Source organism: Perca flavescens, chromosome 12, assembly GCF_004354835.1.
Source record: "Perca flavescens isolate YP-PL-M2 chromosome 12, PFLA_1.0, whole genome shotgun sequence".
NCBI lineage: Eukaryota > Metazoa > Chordata > Actinopteri > Perciformes > Percidae > Perca > Perca flavescens.
Genome location: NC_041342.1, coordinates 2,370,784 through 2,391,479, shown reverse-complemented (window position 1 = coordinate 2,391,479; position 20,696 = coordinate 2,370,784). Strand labels below are relative to the sequence as shown.

Here is a 20,696-nt window from a genome sequence, read left to right as displayed (position 1 = left end):
ACCCAAATAGCAGATACAGACAAGACAGACAGACAGACAGATAGACAGACAGACAGAAAGACAGACAGACACACACACACACACACACACTTATTCATTAAATTATTACCATCATTGTAGTAAGTGCAAGTTAAGTTCGTTTATACACCACACACTATTATATTTGTCAACAATAACTGATATGGGACAAAGCACATAATATATAGATAACAGATTGAAAAATGAATGGGCCAAAAAAGGCGAGTGAATAAAACCGTGTCTTTAGTCTTGTAAACTATACCCCCCCTGCTTTATTACTGTTATTACCGAGCTAACGCTAGCTTGTCATGCTAGTCAGCTGGATAACGAGTAAACAGCAGCACCAGAAGAGCTACTGGAGGGACGGTACGTTCCTCCCTTCAGACCGGAACAGAAGGAGGATAGTGTAGTGACTTTACCCTGCTGTTGAACTCCCTTCCTCCTCATCAAGGACTCCAACATGTTTACGTTTTAGGTGCTGACTCATCACCGCGGTGCGCCCGTGCCATGCCGTGTCGCTTTTGCTTATCTTGCAATTAACACGTTTCTGATTTATTTAGTGTGAAATGCTCCCACACCTCGGATGACTTATATTAGGTCGTACTGATTTCTCTGCCTCCGCCGAGTGTTTCAGAACAACGTTACGGGTCTCTCCGGTCTCTCTCCGTATTTCCTCTACCCCCGCTCTGCTCTTTTTTCTTTTCTTTTGCTCCACGCTGCTCCGCTCCGCGCTGCTCCGCTCCGCGCTGCTCCGCTCCGCGCTCAACTCAATTTTTTTTTGGATCTCCGCGACTAGGTGGCCTAATAGTTGCGCGACACAACGAATCGATAATTAAATTCGTTGCCAACTTTTTTAGTAATCGAATTTTATCGATTTTATCGATTCGTTGTTGCAGCCCTAATTACTATGCACATATACAATATCGTTGTGTGCACAGTTTATTCATGAGCACACAGTCCTGTGCTGTATTGTAAGTAGAGATGCAGTATTGTAAGGCAAAGTATTGAGTTATTTGGATTCACAAGCCTCAGCATTGGCTTATTTAAAATTATGAACCATTTTACCACATGCATTGTATTCATGAGTCCTGATTTGGAAAGCAAACTGCTCTATTGTTTGAATTATGAGCCGCTGTGTTGGTTTGAATAATTTACAAGCCATATCTCAATGTACACACTGTATTTATGAGCCATAATCCTGCCTTGCTTTATAAGGCACTGACTCCCATTGTTTTGATTAATAAACCATGTTATTGCCCAGCGTGGATTTATAATCCACACAATTGTTCATTTTCCAATTCCTTTATTGCTGTTTGTATTGTATGTGCTAAAAATACATGCGCAGCAAATTTGAGTGAGCTCAGTGATGAATACAGAAATCCCTTCCATTGTGAAGGTTTATAAGCAATTATTTTGCCTTGTTTGGAGAGTGAAGCCTCTGTGTATTTGTGGTGCATCGCTGTCTGTCCAACTGATGTGCTGGACACAGAGTTTACTCCTCTCTGCCGCTGTGTGTAGACAAAGCGCCCTCCTGTACGAGGGTTTGGAGGATTCCTTTGATCTTCGCTTCACATATCCCTCGAAACGCAGCAGTGTTGTTGGCGACAGATCATCCTGTAGTATATCATGTAAGCTGTATCCTGGCAGGTGAAGTTTAGCTGGTAATCTATGCTGACTGATGTTCTTTTGTGTTTTCTTCTTGTCCTCTCTGCAGTGGCACACGATGTGCTGTGTTGAGGTATCTTTTCATTTCAACTTTACAAATTAGGGGCCGGTATCACTAAGTGATCTACTGTACAACAGAGGTTTTTCAACCCCTGGATCATGGCCCAGGACCGGCCATTGGCCATTTGCTACCAGGCCATGAGGAAACTATATGTTTTAGCAACAAAGTCTATGGTTATTTTTTTAATTATTGTATTTAAATTTGTTTTGTTTTAATTACCTTGAACCAAGTGCATTCAGCACCATTTTCTGTCATTTTCCAACTTGCATCAAGGTTTATTTGTATGTTCTGCAGTTAATAGAAGGAGATCATGCCTGAACCACAACCTCTATAATTTGATAACATGCATGCACACCTGCAGAGTGAAAGCCCAATGTAAGCTCCTTCCTTCATGGTGTCTTTTGATTTCAACTTCACACATTTTTCATATCACAGCAGGAAAGACATTGTAATTAGTGTGTTATGTTATTTATACTGCTTGATGCACAGATATGGTCTTTTCCCGTGTGCAGCATCAGCAAACCACACTCTACTGTACATACGCTGTCTTTGATCATTTGGTTGGATCTCCATCTCCCACACCTCACATCTCAGATCGTCCTTTACTGTTTTATCTGTATTATCAGACAATATTTCATGATTTCACGTCAAGACTTTAATTCTCTTCTGCGTGTTGAGGCTGTGCTGTCGGACATGTGGTTGATTGTCACACAGCTCCGGAGTTTTGGATTCATTCTATATTTTGCTTTCCAAGCGTGACGTTGAGGCTTGCACGTGCGTCACCTTTGATGATTACTTTGATACTGATTGTTTTCCACTCTTGCATGTTCCCACATGCTTTAGCACACGCTGTGCAGACGTCATGCTGAGACACGAGCGGTTGTGCTTTTTGATACGAGGTCTTGAGGGTAGAGGTAGAGTTTATCTGTTTGGATTCTTTGATGTTATCTTTGATCTACGCCGTTACACTCTGTAAGTGTATCTTGTAAGCAGTAGTCTCCATTTGATGTGCAGAGAGTGTAATCCATGTTGGAGCTGAGGAACAGCAGGAAGTGTGGTTAAAACCCTCACCTCTCTGATACCATCCCTGTTAGAGAGTTTGTTCTCTAATGACCTTTCCTTTCCCCGGTTAAGTTGCTTTGATCAGAGCTGGTGGCCCTCAGGGATCTGTCTCTGGTCCCTGCTGGAATCACAACTTTTACACATGCTGCCATGTTAACCTTATAGCAATGTGAAAGGTTTCCCCTGTTATTGCTACAAAGTTGCAAAGGAGGAGTGCTTTTGGAGTGTCTGTGAGTAAAAGTCCCTAGAGCTTCCTAGAACAACCAAACTAGATCCGCCGACCTTATCCCCGCGCAGAAGGAAGCGTACTCATGGACGAGAGGCTCCCTTGTGACAGTGCGAGATTTTACCATTAATGGCATTCTCTCACCTGAGCTGTAACATGAGCTAGCTCAGGAGAGCTATCAGTTATCAGTTAGCTATAAACACAAGCTAGCAATGTCAGACCAAGGTAAAGGTAAAGGTACATTACTGTCACATACACATACATGTAGCGAAATTCATTCTTTGCATTTTAGCCATCCCTCAAGGGAGCAGTGGGCAGCCAATCACAGTGCCCGGGGACCATCTCCAGATCTGAGCCATTCGAAGGGCACTGACTGGAGAACCTAGTACATGTTTTTGAAGGACTTCTGCGCGATGATATGGTTGTTGGGTGCGCCAGAAAGAAAATAGTACCTACATGAAAGTGCTCACAGCCAGGTCTGTGGATTATCTTGAATAACCAGGTCTTGATTTCTGGAAAAAGACATTGCTGATGAGTTTTTAAAATGTATTTTGTTTTTGGCACTTTGAGCACCACAGGCCAAGCACCATCTAGTTCCATTATGATGGAGAGAAGGCAGACATCCCTACGTCCGATATCTCCAACACTGGACAAATCACAACAAAACTATGTAGATTGATTAATAGATAAATAGCAAGTAAGAGGGAAAATATGTAGTTTTAATTTTGGGGTGAACTGTCCTTTCAAGACGAATGTAGCAGAATTTCCAGGACTTTTACAAGATTTTAAGGGGGACCAACTTTTCCGGAATCTCAGCATGGGCTGTTGTTCACACAGGATTTGTTGGAGAAGCAGCACATGTGGAAGGAGTAGTGAATGTCTACATGGACATGAATGACCTTATGTTTCAAGTACTGCTGTCGTGCTTCAAGTGTGGTGACTTGTGGTTAACAGAAAAATAGGTGTTACAGCCGAGTTACACTTCATTATGACACTGATTCATATACAAAAGGCATTTACATAAGTGCGAGCATACTTAAGGAAGGTCATATTAGTATGTATGTAAACATTGTAATTTCCCTTGCGGGATTAATAAAGTATGAATTATTATTTATTATTATTATTACAGTTTTTTTGGATTGCTTAAGCACGATTTTCAAAACAGGGCCCCTGTTTTCAAAACACTACACACAATTAGCACAACCACACACCCAATTAGCAAAACACCTTTGCACCTTTGCAAAATGGAACATTCTTGCAAAAACTATACACTAATTTATAAAAAACATATTTTGTTACCATATAAAACACACACCTTTCATTTGACTTAATTAAGTTTCAACCATATACACACTGCTGTTGCTAACCTAAAACACTTTTAGCAATTCTACTTCTCAGTGATCAGAGTACTGTAAATGAAGTACACAGAGACATTTACAATAAGTTCACCAAACACTACACAAGACCAATGCTGCAGACTGAGGAAATATAATTTATTTCTCTCCATATACCCAAATCAGTCAACATGGAGAATCAACAACAAAACATGTCCCAGTTTTCATTCTACGACAGTAGTGTGCATAACACTGTTAGCTCCACAAACAACACACCTAAAATATTCTATCCAGTACAGGTTACAATCACAGAAAAAACAGACAAAACAAAAAAAAAGATCTGAAAAAGTACAGAAAATACTAGACATTATCTCTTCGCCTAGCTGGATCCGGCCAAAAGAATTTCATCATCATCACAGGTGATATCCTCATTGGCAAGACAACGTGGGAAGAACCGTTTTGAATGTCGAATCCATCCTTGCACAGCTGCAGCGTAGATTTGGTCACAGGGGCCCTCCATGGCCTCAATGAGGGGTACCTGAGCCTGGGGCTTCAATGAGGGGTACCTGAGCCTGGTGCCTCAATGAGGGGTACCTGAGCCTAGGGCCAGAGATCGTAAACCCTCGCGTGAATATGGGCCCCCTTCCTTCTTGTCGTTCTCGACCCTCAATCCTCATGTCACAGGGATGGGTATCAAAAGTGCGGATATGGTGCATCCAATGAGCAGCTGATTACTGTAACTGTAGACAGATTTTCTTTTACCTGTTTCCTTGTTGAAATGTCCTCATGACAGATGCCACTGTATATATATTAAGACTTAGCTGACTCTTAGTCCAGTCTCCCTCAGCATCAATCCGTGGTTCACAACATGGTCCACTAGTGTGCCTCTACCTCTGGCTGGGCCTCTTCCTCTTCCTCTACCTACTTTTCCTCCTCTGTGGATTCTCCCTCTCATTCTTCTTCTTCTTCTGTCTCCTTCCATTTTGGTTGAAGGCAGGTGAACTTACCTACTGCATTTTATATAGTGCTTAAACCCGATTGGTGTGTCTACAATTTAGCAGTCATGTGTTTACATACCTGGTGGCTGTGTTTAACCAATTGGTTCATGTGTGTTCATTTGAAAGCCTTTGCTTTGAAATTGCAAGGAAGTGACATAATGATAAATTTCTATGTCAAATGCATGCAAGTGTCTTTAGTGTTTTGCAATCACTGTGTGTGATGTTTTGCAAAAAGTGTGAATCTGACAATGTGCTTACAGTTGTGCAAATCTAGCCTAGTGTTTTGCTCCTTGAGTGTAAGGTTTTGCTAATTGTGGGAAAGTTTTAATTTTAGTGTGTAAGCAATTGTAAAAAAACTGTATTATGTGAGGGTACAGTGTGTCACCCCTATGCATGGTTATTTAAAGATTTCCATTTCCAAGCAGGTCAGTTTGTCATTACTGTATTCTAGTCATTACAGTTTCCTGAATCGTAATACCTAAATGTTGAACAATGACTTTCAGTAGACTTAATAAGGATAAAAAATGACTCTTTATTGTGTTGTGTCAGAGGAAATGTCAATGCAAGTTTCATATCCTTTGTTGCTGCTGGTTCAATAATTCATACCAGTCAAATCAGAGCAGAGAGTGGAGGCCTGGAGGAGAGTCTAGCGGAGCTCAGTGATTTATTGGTGTGAAAGCTGCTGCTGAACAATAGGAAGTTGTCAGCTTCAAACTCTGAGAGCAAAGAGCTGCCAAGTGTGTGCTCTGAACACAATAAGAGTTTCGATCTGTGATCTTTGCAGAAATAGGAGGTTGTCATGTTTGAAGTATGCGAACAATAAATGTTGCATCTCAGAGAGAATGTACAATGTTGAACATGCAGAGTTGTGATCTTTTGTAGCTGAAACATTGAACAGTAGTGAGAAGTGAGCATACTGTTTGCTGCTTGTCCTGTTAGACAGGCAATCAGCCACTGATCCACTGAGCAGCCAGCTTGGCATTAGAAAGACGGACAGCTGATGAAAGTTATGTCCCCGATTCAGTTTTGCACCTGCAGCTTGTTGCCTCATTGCCGTTTCATCATTGTGTCATTTCATGAGAAGAGTGTTGACAGTTTGGAGCTTCTGGGGGAGCAGAGGCGACATGTGGATCTGCTGTACATGACGGGAGGAGGAGAAATATAAAACTAGAGAGAAAAAAGAAATACAGACTTGTCAACACAGAGAAATGAGAGAAGGGCTGGGACAAGGAGTGTGACGGTTTGTTAAAGTAGATCCTTGGATAAAGACAGGAATATTTATCACAGTCCCCACCCCATGTCTTAATCTAATGTGCTGCCATCTACACCAAGCAGAACTATTACAAAGTATGCAGTTGTCAGTCTGAACTGACATACATTGACATCTTTGTAATTTATGAGGAAGCATTTTAACTTATACCAGGAGTGGGATTTGAACCCACGAGGACAGCTGCCCATTGCATCTTGAGTGCAATGCCTTAACCACTCAGCCATCCTGGTGATGTTTTTTTGTTTCTGAATGGCAAAAAAAAATATTGTTAGCTGACACACTCATTACTGATTTCTCCGTAAAGAGCTGCATAATAAACACTCCCTTTCAAGGAGAAGCAAGTGCTCTCATTGCAGTAGTAGTCATGTCAGATTACCGCACAAGGAGCAGGTTTTGAATTAAAAAATCTGAATAAGTTATCCTTCATCGTGCAGATGTAGTAGTGATCTTTGTTAGAGTTATTCTACCAGGAGTGGGGTTTGAACCCACGAGGGCTTTTGCCCATTGGATCTTAAGTCCAACGCCTTAACCACTCGGCCATCCTGGTAGCCTTCATATATGCAAAGTGGTAAAGATGATCCTACTGACGGTCTAATGTGTAATGCTAATGTTTATATCACAACCTCTGGGTCATTCCTTTGGTTCATACTGATTGGCTCCCAGGCACCTTCATCTTGTGTGAAGATTGATTGACAAGTTACAGTATGTATATAGTAGGATGTATAGTGTATTTTTAAAATCAATTCTTTTCCCTAGAATATATATATATATATATATATATATATATATATATATATATATATATATATATGTACCTCCGATGGCAACTACATCATATCCGTTGCCAGCCAAAAAAAGCAGAAAATGTGTCTTTTGAAAACTCCTGTTTTCCTAAAAAATAACTTTTACCAAGAGTGGGATTTGAACCCGAGAAGACAACTGTCCATTGTATCTTGAGTGCAACGCCTTAACCACTCGGCCATGCTGGTGAAGTTCACATGCAGTGAGAACGGCTAAACTACTGTACTCAGAGAAACTCCAGCACCAGTTCTCAACTAACGACTATGTGTCTGTCTGGAGAGGGCTCAAACTGATCACCAGCTACAAGCCCAAAGCCCCCCACTCCTCCTTCAACGACCGATGCCTAGCCAACGACCTGAATAACGGTGTGTTCTTTTTGTCTTGTAATTGCGACTAGTAGCTCGAGTGTGACGTCACATCCATGTCGAAAAACGAACAACCGCGGGGTTGTTCTTTTTGTCACACAATACTACGAGTCGGAGAAAAGATGGATTTTTGTAACATTTTTAGTAACATTTAGGATTCTATTCACCCAGTTATTGACATATTACACAAATATATTTCACAGTTTGATACATGAAAATTACGTTTTGATTAACGTTAATGTTAGGCTACTGCTCTGTTTTCTGCTCAAGAATTGGCTTAAAGCCATTGTTGTCATATAGCAACCAAGCGTCTCTAGCCAATTTCAGCTTGGCGGTATTTAACTCATAATAAGACTGTAGCAACATGCCTATAGGTAGCAGTATACAGTGCTATGTGTACGAGTTCTTCATTTGGTTACAACAAAGACAAAAGTGCTTAAAATTGTAGAAAACCACAATGTCTTTGAAAGTGAACTCAGGGTACTCTGAGTTCAGACGACTTGACGAGTCGTATATACGACCTCGGGGGCGTTCTTTTTGCAACTTCCGGTTCGTAACTCCGGAAAACAACTCGTAAATCGACTTCGGTGGACAAAAAGAATGCACCATAAGTTCTACTGTTGCTTTGAAAGACAACCAGACAGTCCGGAAACCATCCCCCACCACATCCTCCCTACAGCTACAGCAACTGTGCATCACCAAGCTCTCCCAGCTTGGTGTGCCTGACACCACCTCTAGGTGGATCACTGACTTCATGTCTGACAGGAAGCAGCACGTGAAGCTGGGGGAATACATGGTCCGACTCACAGACCATCAGCACCGGATCCCCTCAGGGCTGTGTTCTTTCTCCTCTGCTCTTCTCCCTGTACACCAACAGTTGCACCTGCAGTCACCAGTCTGTCAAGCTTCTGAAGTTTGCAGACGACACCTCCCTCATCGGACTCATCTCTGATGGTGACGAGTCCGCCTACAGGTGGGAGGCTGACCACCTGGTGACCTGGTGCAACCAAAACAACCTTGAGCTCAACGCTCTAAAGTACAGTGGAGATGGTTGTGTAGCTGAACATCAGCTCCCTCATCAAGAAAGCACAACAGATGATGTTCTTCCTGCTACAGCTGAAGAAATTCAACCTGCCAAAGACAATGATGGTGCACTTCTACACAGCCATCATTGAGTCCATCCTCACATCCTCCATCACCATCTGGTACGCTGCTGCCACTGCCAAGGACAAGGGCAGACTGCAGCGTGTCATTCGGTCTGCAGAGAAGGCGATTGGCTGCAATCTGCAATCTGCCGCCGCTCCAAAACCTAAAGCCACCAGGACTCTAAAGCATGCTTGAAAGATTGTGGCTGACCCCTCCCACCCTGGCCACAAACTCTTTGAGCAACTCCCCTCTGGCAGGAGGCTGAGGTCCATCAGGACCACAACCACACGCCACATAAACAATTTTTCCCCTCCGCCACTAGCTTTATCAACAAGGCCCGGAAACCCCCCTGACTCTCTCCACCCTACACCTCTGGCTGTACATGCCACTGTACCTGATGCAACTTGTAGAGGACATTATTCACCCCTGCCCTTGCTTTTCCGCCAACTAAAATATCGACGTCTCACCTGGAATGGATGTGAAATCCATGATTTTCACTTGTACCCCCTCTGTATCCTTGAAGTAGCGGATCACAATGGGAATCAGCTTCACAGACTTGTGGTTGGAAGCATCAACAGCCACAGAGACGTGCTGAACTACTCCTAGGTCGGCTTTTACCAGAGCCATGGCATGGGGTGCGATGACATTGGTCACGATTGCTTCAGCCTTGGTTCATGCACAAGTGAAGCTCTCATCATAAAATGTTCTTATCAGACCCGCGGTGCAGTCCATGGACATGAAGCTTTGGTTGTGGTTCACCAGATGATACACAAACATCCCCTTCTCAGCAGCCCGCTTGAGCTCGGCACTTCCAGCACTAATGTTGCTAAAGTATGTGGCCACGCTGCTAGTCCCTGCCTTTACCCACCGTATGTTTTGCTATTTTCGCAAGGTCTTACACATCTGTGCTACCACCATGGCTTACAGAAAATGAGGTTTTGCAGTGTGTGCATCATCGCCCTGGACTTCCCAGAGAAAGGAGCCTTTGCAAATCTTTAGTGAATGCTGACTTTCTCTTCGGCATTGTCGTAGTGTAGCCTAGCTAGCAATTATAGCCTAACCATTAAAACGAGACAGAAGAAGAGGCATTGTTTAAAAATATACATTGTAACGCTGGCTGCACAGCATCTGTCCAATCTGAATTTTCTGATGCACGACTAAAACAACTTATGAAAGTACACATGTTGCACCAAACACACACACAAACATGTAAATTTCTCCCTACTGTACCCCGGCTACTGCACTGTAAGTATAGGTAAATAACATACACAATCATCGTCACACTTTCACTTATACACACATCCAACACACTGTGATTTAATGACTTTTGATGCTAATGAGCTGTTGTGGTGTTTACCCGACATGCATGGTGGGTGTTGCATGGGGGCTGCCGCCACCTGTTTTTAATGATGTTTATTTGGCACATGTCTGAGGAGTGAAAGGGCGGATGGTGTATGTGGGACTGACTGGCAGATGTTTAAGATGAGGGAGGGAACGCATCAAGCAGATAACTCCCACAGATAACCGAACAGTGTTACTACCCAGCGTTCCACGAATGATAGTAACACAACCAGGGCTTTGTATCTTTGCTGTTTACATTTTGAAATGGCATGTTATAATTCTTATTCTCTTATCTCGCTGATTGTTGAAGCATGTTTGCCTCTTCGGAACAGAGACAAATTTGTTAGGCCATCAAAGGACATGGCTTCAGCTCGCATTAATGTTTCGGTGAGCTCAGCGCTGAAAAGAAAAACCAACCCTGAAGATAACTATCAGCCTGTTTTTTGTTTTTAGACCATGAATAAAATCTGCTTGATGAATAAGAAAGTAGTCGTGTTTCAATTGAAGAGGTTGGAAAGTTGTTTGGAGAATGGACTGTCCAGTGCTAGTTACCAGTGGGTCCTTGTCAAAGATGGGGGGCCAGTATTTTATTTTGAATGGGTTCCACTAGCATTCATCTAACTTGTGTCAGTGTACGATTGTATTTGCATTTAGGCAAGACAGCTTTTTTCATCAGTTTTGGCGGATGAACACTTTTTGGTATATAAAGATAACAATAATAGATAATGGAACTATGACTAGAAATAGTAGTTGTTGTAGTAGTTCATGGCGTAGCAGGGCCCTGCAGGGCATAGCAGGGTGACACAGGGCATAGCATGACGTAGCAGGGCGTAGCTGGACGTAGCAGGGCAAAGCAGGGCACTGCACAGCATAGCATCTGCACAAACATCCTGGATTTTTTTAATTCTGCTTTTGTGAAACAGCCCCCAGGATGGCAAAAAAAAAATGTTACCTGAGACACTAGCTACTAATTTCTCCAGTAATAGCTGCATAAAAAATACACTTTTCATTGCAGTCATATCAGATTAAAACCTCCATGAGCTATCTTTTATTGTGCAGATCTTGTAATGATCCTTGTTAAAGTCATACTACCAGGAGTGGTGTTTGAACCACCATGCCCAAACCACTTAACCACTCAGCCATCCTGGTGACCAAACATTATGGGAGCACTGGTTTTGATTGATCAGCTGAATGTAAAATAAAGTGTAATGCTAGTGTCATGCACGGTTTAAATGTTTTCAGGAGGTACAGCGTCCAGGCAGAAGGGATTTCGGGGATGTATTCGCTCCCTGCAGCTGAACGGCGTCACCCTGGACCTGGAGGAGAGGGCCAAGATCACACCCGGGGTCCGAGCCGGCTGCCCGGGTCACTGCAGCAGCTATGGCTCACTCTGCCAGAACCAGGGCCGCTGTGTGGAGAGAGCCAAAGGCTTCCAGTGTGATTGCAGCCTGTCAGCATACACTGGAGTCTTCTGCCATACAGGTACGCGCACACATATGAAGACACACATAAGTTAAGTTTTCCTGTTACTGGTGAAGATAGTGACTGAGATGAATAGCTCTGACATATTATCACCCTTTAAAGTTGTTATGGCTAACAGTTGTCAATTCACACTTTCAAAAAACAGAGAACAACATTAGCTAGTTTTTGGAGTTGGTGTGGAGTGGAATTTATTTGTGTGCTGGTCTGAATTCAAATACCATGAATGAATTGTACTAAACTTTGCCACTTTTTTGGTTAATTTTCTTGAAACACTGTTGTTGCTATGCTACTTTCTCTGATGTCGTAATACTCAAATTTAAAAGGAATTGGCAAAAGTTTAATATACCAACTCATGATATACAAGCTCACATCTGCACACTGTAGTCTATGTACATCTTTGTGTCACTCAGGGGTAATGTTTTTCCACCCTTTGTGCCAAGTCCCAAACTAATGTGCTGTCTTCAGCTGGTACTAATGTGCTGATTGGCCATATAAACCAAGCAGAGCTGGTCACTGGGTGCTCAGTTGATCTTCATAAACCATTCTTTGAAACATACGATGATGCAATCTATAAGCAGCGTGTATGTATTACAGCTAATAGTTGTCTTTTGAAAGCTGCTGTTGTATTTTCATGTCACTTCTATAACTGTTCACAATATTAAACTTATACCTGGAGTGGGATTTGAACCCACGAGGACAACTGTCCGTTGCATCTTGAGAGCAACGCCTTAACCACTTGGCCATCCTGGTGATGTTTGTGTGTTTCTAAATGGCAAAAACCAATCGTTGTTACCTGACACACTAGTTAACGATTTCTTAAGTGCTGTATTATAAAGGAGTAGCAGGAAGCTCTCCATGCAGTAGTAATGTCAGATTACATACAAGGGTACAGAAGGTATCTTTCCGTGAACCTTTTGCAAAGGACAAGGTAGACTACCAGGAGCGGGGTTCGAACCCACGAGGGCTTCTGCCCATTGGATCTTAAGTCGAACGCCTTAACCACTCGGCCATCCTGGTTCCTAAATTAAGTGAATTAGGCACATATATGGAATATATCAATTAAGGACGCAACGGTTGTACGAGGCAGTGCATATGCATTACGGTAACAAACTAACATGCGTCTTTTGAAACTTTGATAGGCATTGTACATGGTAGAGATACATCCATGTCTATCACGTCCCTCCAGGAGACTCGACTCCTCCACTTGCCTCACTTCATGGGAGGTGAGAGGCAACCTGGGAAATGTGTTGTAGAGGGACGAGACATCCTTTCCTCTGAAGCGTCACGTGAATAGGGTTAGGGTCAGCTGTTGGGGCGGACTTAGCAACCCGTGTATCCTCGCCTATAGCTCCTCAATGATCCCTCCTCGGGGCAGGAATAAGAGCTTTGAGACGGCCTTCACTGAGGAGGGACAGAACAACTTGTGGTTCAGCAGAGGGCCGAGGAGCAAGGAGCTATTATTAAATAAGGGACATGAGATGCACCCAAGGTTGATACTGGTTTTCCGAGCTAGAGGTTAGGAGTTGCTAATCAGGATGACATAATGGTCATTGCGGAGCCACAGTGGCCTTAAGGGCAAGGCGCTGGCCTCCTTAACCAGGTACTGTTGGTTTGATTCACATCTGGAGTGAAGATATTACAGAGTTTTAATTGATACATGCTTATCTTAAGCTTATCTTAACACCAAGGCAGGGTTTTTACTGCATAGAGGAATGTGTGGTGTCCCCCCAAAGAGGTCTTAGCCAGCTCCAAAGGAAAATAACCAGCACAAATGATCAAATCAGAAATTTGTCAGAAATAACAGGAAAATGCATTGATTTCTGTCAAATAAGGTAACGCAGACTCATTGCCTTTACTGTACGCGGTCCGACCATGCTTACTGCTGTGCATAGTCGCCCCGCAAAGGCTGATTCTGAGTGAGAAAAACCCTGCAAGGTGTATATCACCACCAGTCACAGCTAAAAGTCCACATACTGTACATTTTCCCGTAGAGGTGTCGGCCAACTTCAAGTCGGAGACGTCCATCAGCTACACCTTCAAGGAGAATCCGTACGAGTTGAGCGGGAACAGCAGCTCTCTGCCGTCCTCCATCTACTCCGACACGACGCTGAGAGGAGAGAACGTCTCGCTGAGCTTCAGGACCAACCAGAGTCCGGCTCTGCTGTTCTACGTCAGCTCCCACTACAGAGAGTACCTGGCCCTGCTCATCAACAAGCACGGTAAGGAGGCTTTTATTTTAAAGTATTGTGGGGGATGACCAAAATGGATTTGTATAGGGAAGGCAAAGTTTCCATAATTGAAGGCGCGTTCTTAATGTACTGTACTGCCGAAAAAGACACAGCTCTTCTCTCGCTTGACACAGAGAAGGCCTTCGATAGTGTTGATTGGACTTATATCTTTGACATTATAGCTCGGTTTTAATGTTTGGTTTTGGAAATACCTTCCGTAACTGGATCAAAATATTACATCACATGAGGTTGCCCCCAAGGTTCAACTCTATCACCACTTCTGTTAATACTAGCTGTTGAACCATTAGCAATAGCAGTTAGGTCTAGTAGGCAAATACAGGGGATTACAATTCACAACAGAGGCTTTTATTTTGAAAGAGTTTGTTCTTGTAGCAAGCTTGAGGGGGAGCGTCTTGTTTTGATTTAAATCTTCTTCCTTGTTAATGGCCTCCTCCCCAGTTTTTTGTTCTCAGTTATGTGTTTCATTTATTTGAATTCTTTTTGAACAAGATTATTCAAAGCTGGGGATAAGACGTTTGTACTGAAGTTTCTTTCTTCTCTTTATCCACAAGTTTCTTGCTCCTTCCTTTATCTTCAATCCAATGTTCCTCAAATCTTATCTTAACTCTAATTAGTCCCCTTTGCTTTCCCTCATTCTCTACTCTTGTTTTTAATCCACATTTTTCAAACCTCTGAGAGTACGAGTGTATTGAAGAGAGTTTCTTTTCCGGCTCTTTGTCTTCCTCCCTGAACTTTTTTCAATTACTTTTCTCTGTTCCTATCTCCTCCCAGCCGCTCATCTCACCTCTCTTCCCCTCTGACTCCTATCATTTTCTCCTGATATCGTCCTCTCCTCCTGTCCTTCTTCTCCCTCTCTCCTCCTCCTCCTCCTCTGCTGTGCTCTGCAGCTTTACCAGATCAAGATGTGTCAGATCTTTCCTCTGTCTGGATTCACACCCTGTCAGCCTCTACTGCCTTTTAATCCGTCCAGCCGGGCAGGCTATTATGTCTTTTGTCTCAGGCTGAAGAGAATGTGTTCGCTGGTCTCATCACTGAGACCTGATGAGTGATGCTGGGGGGAATAAAAGTGTGGTGGGCTGCAAATGGGTGGCAGGTCAGTGTTCTGCTGAAGGAAACAGCAGAAGACTTGCTTGAGTCTTATAAACTTTTGTGTAAAATAATTATGTTGTGAGTTTTAGGAGTAGAGAGAAGCACTTTGAATTTAAAATGACATTTTCATCATCCAGGAGTCACAGTATTGGCACTTTGCTGCCAGATTAGATGTAAATGGGTTCTTTCTGGTGTTAATGACTCAGAGAAAGCTGATGGACAGCAAGGGCATTAAAGGTTTCCATGCTGGAGTCTTCAGTTAATGCACTTAAACTGAAGTTTCCAATTAAATCCCTGAGAGCTTTCTCTTGTTTGCCCCTGAGATGGCTCATTTCTTTTTACCCTCGACTGCACTTACACCTCCTCAGCCCAAACACAACCTCTCTACTCTACTAACGTGTCTTTTCATCAATAAATGTGTTATCAGAGCTTCAGCTGGTAGCTGGAGGTCCTCCTACAATAACTCATTATTCCTTCACATAAAACTTTGTTATGTTTATTTACACTAATATAGTGTGTAGTATGCCAGTGTTGTAGTACTCGAGATCAGCGTTGGTCTTAAAGGAGAATTTCGGTCGATTTCAACACGTAGCTCTGTTGTTTGTGAATGTGGAGTGCTGTCAGTAGCGAGAAAAATAAAAATAATCGGTGTTGCCTACACCGTGTTATCCTCCTGCTAGCGTTAGCACCCAGGGCCCAGTTTTTCAAAAGTAATCCAGTGGGATTTCTGATCACGGATTGGATCAAATCTTGGAAATTGGGTTTTTCAAAAGCAAAAGAGGGATTCCAAACTAAAATCAGATCATGTAATCCCATTTTACATTTGATCTGGATTTTTTTAGGTATTTTGCCTACCTGTTGTTCTTTGCTGAGCCAATAGGCTACATTGTTGGTTCCATTTAAGGCTCTGGTAAATAGGATTTGGTAATCCTGAAATTTGGTATTTGGATCACAGTGATCCAATCCAATATTCCTTTAAAAAACTGGCATAAAAATAAGATGGATCAGGTGATCCTGGATAGCAAAACATGGGATTTCCAAATCTGGATCAATTTGATCCAGATTAAATTTTTTGAAAAACTGGGCCCTGGAGATACATGTTGGAGATGTCATTACAAGAGCCTACCCATGTGAAGGGATTCCTTCTGAGTGAACACAGTGAATCTGACTGCAGTAGATGTGAAAGAAATGCATAAAAGTTGTGCTAATTCAGCTCTGTTTAGTGTGTGTTGAGACGGCAAGATTTAGGGACCGTCTACAAACTAAAAACACAGAAAAGAGATTCAAAACTATTTTCAAAAATAGGCATATGCTTATTTTTTTAAAGTAAGTGCTGTAGTACAACTAGCAGTTCTAATTGAGGTAAGTTTGGAGACACTACATTATTTAATAATTAAATTAATAAATATTTTTGTTGTATCTCTTTTTGGTGTTGTAGTTTGTAGACGGTTCCTAAGTTTAAAACCTGCCCCGTTTCAGTCGCCTGGGTGCTAACGCTAGCAGGAGGATAACACAGTGTAGGCAACGTTTTTCTCGTTACTGACAGCACTGCAGATTTACAAACAACAGACCTACGTGTTGAAAACGACCAGAATTCTCCTTTAAGACCGGTCTCATAACCACTATGAGACCTTTCCTTTCTGTCTCGTCTCGGAATCGACCGCAATTTTACTTCATGCCGTCTCGGTCTCAGATAAAGAGGACTCTGGATTTTATTTAAAGACCGATCAAGACCACAACTACAGGGATATCAATACATTGCCTGTGCATTGTCTAATTTTATGTTATCATCACTGTGATAGGATGTATAACGTCCTGCTTCCAATGCCACCACGAAATGTGTTACTACCCCCTCTTCTCCCCCAACACACACTCCCAAAACATTATTATTATTTTTATTTTTTGAGGTTTGTTTTGAGGTTTATATATATATATATATATAAATATATATATATATATATATATATATATATATATATATATATATATATATATTTCAATTTATTTATTTTATCTGTAGTAATTTATGTAAATACAGTTTTACTGTAGTAAAGGAAGTGTTTTTCACATTTTTTATAGCTGTGTATGTAACCTCAGACACCTGACCTGGACATGTTGGTATCGCTGCTGTTTTACCTGTTCACTGTTTCTCTCAAACGGTACAATGTATAACTGTTAATTTTTATTTGGTGTTTCTTTATTTCCAAAAAAGGCTTTAGGAGCATTCCCTTTATACTGTATATACAGTATTAGCAATAGTATCTAGCAATAAAAAAATAATAATATATATATATATATATATATATATATATATATATAATATATAATAAAAATATATTTTGACCATGTTAGAAAGATTTAAAGATTAGAGGACATGATAAGGCCAAAACTTTAGAAAAAATAAAACACTTAGAACTAACGTTTGAAATGCTAATATTTTAGGTGTAAATCTCTTACTCTGAAGTTATAGCTCTGGAGGTGAACGTTTTTGTGAGATCTAAAACGTAAGCCCATGGTTTGATGTGTGTGTGTGTGTGTGTGTGTGTGTGTGTGTGTGTGTGTGTGTGTGTGTGTGTGTGTGTGTGTGTGTGTGTGTGTGTGTGTGTGTGTGTGTGAAGATGTGCTGGAGGTGAGATACAAGCTGGACGGCAGCCGAGACGCTGAAGTGTTGAGGAGCAGAGTGAAGAGCCTGGCCAACGGACAACTACACACTGTTACCATCAGGAGACTGACGGACTCTGTGTCTGTGCAGGTAACCTCATCCCTTCATCCAGTCCGTGTAGCTAACACCTTAGTCTACATCCACGACGTTCCACTTCTGGGATTGCTCCGGTGCCGCCGGAAATTCTGCCAGATGTCACTCTTTTCAGCCGGATGTCCTTCCCCTTCCTCTTTCTTTGTGTTGGTGTTCTAACCTCTGGTGGATTTGTGAGGACTATGGTTAACTGCTCCTCAGATCTCTGCAGGGTAAACCCAGACAGCTAGCTAGACTATCTGTCCAATCTGACTTTTCTGTTGCACGACTAAAACTACTTTTGAACGTACACATGTTCCACCAAAACAAGTTCCTTCCCGAGACTATTTTCAGCGGCACCTTGGCTCCATCCGGCACTTAGCACCACCCAAGACCATTGTGATTGGTTTAAAGAAATGGCAATAAACCAGAGCATGTTTTTCTCCCATCCCAGAATGCTGTGTGGACCAGCCAGACCTTCCTCCGCAGCGCTGCGGAGGAAGGTCTGGTATTGTGAAACACCTTAGCAAACCAAACAATAGGCTACGCACACATCCAGCAGACACAGAGCTGCAAGAAAATCCCTTTGGGGTCTTGTTTCTGGACATCTGACCAATATTAGTCCAATATTTACTCTCCTCCTTGCTTCGCTTTGGTCTCCTCCTGTTCACCATGTTCCCCTTTCTTCACCAGCTGCACACTAACTTTGTCTGTCCGCTGTCTGGTGCTGGCCAGGAAGCATCAACTTGAGTTGTCTGAGCTAATTTGAGGAAACAGCCAGCTACTGTGTTATAGAGGCTGGGGAGAACCATGAGACTCAACCATACATTAAATGTGCTGTAAAGACAAAACATTGAGCTAAAAGACACCTAAATGGGACATATTATGCTAATTTTCAGGTTAATATGTTTAAATGATATTATGTTCAAAAAACACATTATTTTGCTCATACTGACTGCCTAAATATAACTGTACTCACCCCCCCCTAGTCTGAAACACTCTGTTTTTTACTGCCTGTGTCTTTAAGCCCTACTCCCAGAATAAAAAAAAAGCCCAGTCTGCTCTGATTGGTCAGCGTTTACTGGTCTTCGGCATGTAACGGCACTGTTGTGGCACTCTCTATATACCGTATAGCCTAGTATAGTTGTGACATCACAACCAATTATTACATTAATAACAAAAAATTTTTTTTGGAGGTTTGTGACTCTTTTTGGTTGCTTTTCCTGCGCTTTTTTCACTACCACCAGATTCACCTCTATCATTATTACCACTAGTTTTACAAAAAAAAAATGTAATTCATGGTGAATGAACCTCATTTATATGAAATTATACCTCATTTTTTAATTTAAAAAAAAGAAGTTATGATTTATTTCGACAAATAGTTACAATTGAGTGGATAATAACAGACTGTCAAAGTTTAGTCGGGATACTGTTTAGAAACCATTTCATTGTTTTTTAAAATGCTATAAAATTTTATAAAACACCCAAAATTCTATGAAAGTAGTGATCTGACCCTTCATTTTACTCGAGAAGAGCATTGTATGGAACAACACATGTTATTTTTGGGCAATTCGCTTAAACAAAAGCCAAAATTTCTTTTAGATAATTTTTTGGGGCATTTTAGGCCTTTATTTTTGACAGGACAGCAGAAGACCTGAAAGGGGAGAGAGGGGGGAATGACATGCAGCAAAGCCCCGCAGGTCGGAGTCAAACCCAGGCCCACTCCTTCAAGGATTAAACCTCTGCATTTGGGCACCCACTCTACCAACTGAGCTATCTCGGAGCCCAGAAACCCCCAAATTTCTGATATAGAAACTTTGAAAACGGGTCAAATTTGACCCAAGGACAACAGGAGGGTTAAAGGCACATTTTCTGAATCCTGGCTGTGTGCATTTCTCTGTGGATTGAGTGTTTTGATACTTTCACAGTATTTATACAGCACTTTGACTTGCTTTATGATATAAAAGACATGGAAATCTCACTTTTTACAATACGGGACCTTTAAAATCTCTGTAAAGCTGCAGAGTTGGATGTTAATTCTCAGTCGTCTTGGTTTTACATTACACAGAGTCAATTCCTTCAGTTGAGATATCAAAAATATTACTCAATGCAGGTTGATGGACATTTCATAGGATCTCTAGGATGGACTATAGAGATGTGTCTGCTTGTTTTCTGTCAGCATGAGAATAGTGTGTGTTTCAGTCATGTCTGACTGGGCCAATACACTTGTTTTTTATCAAAATATCTGTCTACACCAGCCGCAGAGTAGCATCGTAACGGTCTGCAACAGCCACTTTGGTAACACTTTACTTTAAGTTCCCCTATTTAGCATTTACAACACACTGTAATGCAGTTGAACGCTGAAATAAGGAGATTTGTATGCGTTTTAGGACATCTTATAAATTATTATAAGTGTGCCTCAGCCTCCACTTACAGTATGTATGCACACAGGAGAAGTTATAGTAGACAAATACATTAATAAACACTAATATCTGCCCACAGCTACATTATAGTGTGTATTAAATTTTAATATACTGCATGTACTGTAAATTCTAAACAGGGGGACTTAAAGGACAATTCCGGCGAACAACGAATGCCGTGTAACCAGTAAAATAGCTCAAGCACGGCCCTATGTCATGACTGTTTTACCAAGACCGCCGAATGGTACAGTCTTTATAAACTATCTTTTTAATAAACTGTCTGTACACTTACAAAGTGCTCAATGCTTCAGTTTACATGTAGGGACCCTCATTATGCTACCGTGGAAGTGTGGTGCTATTTAAAGCCTTGTTAGTGGTGTAGAAATAGATATTTCTTTTTACTTTTGCATGCCCCAACTAGCCTTATAAGCTAAT

General features: G+C 41.8%; 4 non-coding genes and 1 pseudogene across 4 annotated transcripts; 1 reads left to right on the top strand and 4 right to left on the bottom strand.

Annotated features, from left to right (window-relative positions):
- LOC114564962 (contactin-associated protein-like 4) overlaps positions 1–20,696 on the top strand; it is a 177,860-nt pseudogene that overhangs the window by 145,459 nt on the left and 11,705 nt on the right.
- On the bottom strand, positions 6,782–6,864 carry trnal-caa (transfer RNA leucine (anticodon CAA)). Its single transcript has one exon. It is a non-coding gene; the product is annotated as a tRNA-Leu (tRNA).
- On the bottom strand, positions 7,099–7,181 carry trnal-uaa (transfer RNA leucine (anticodon UAA)). Its single transcript has one exon. It is a non-coding gene; the product is annotated as a tRNA-Leu (tRNA).
- Positions 12,437–12,519, bottom strand: trnal-caa (transfer RNA leucine (anticodon CAA)). The gene has a single exon. It is a non-coding gene; the product is annotated as a tRNA-Leu (tRNA).
- Positions 12,704–12,786, bottom strand: trnal-uaa (transfer RNA leucine (anticodon UAA)). Its single transcript has one exon. It is a non-coding gene; the product is annotated as a tRNA-Leu (tRNA).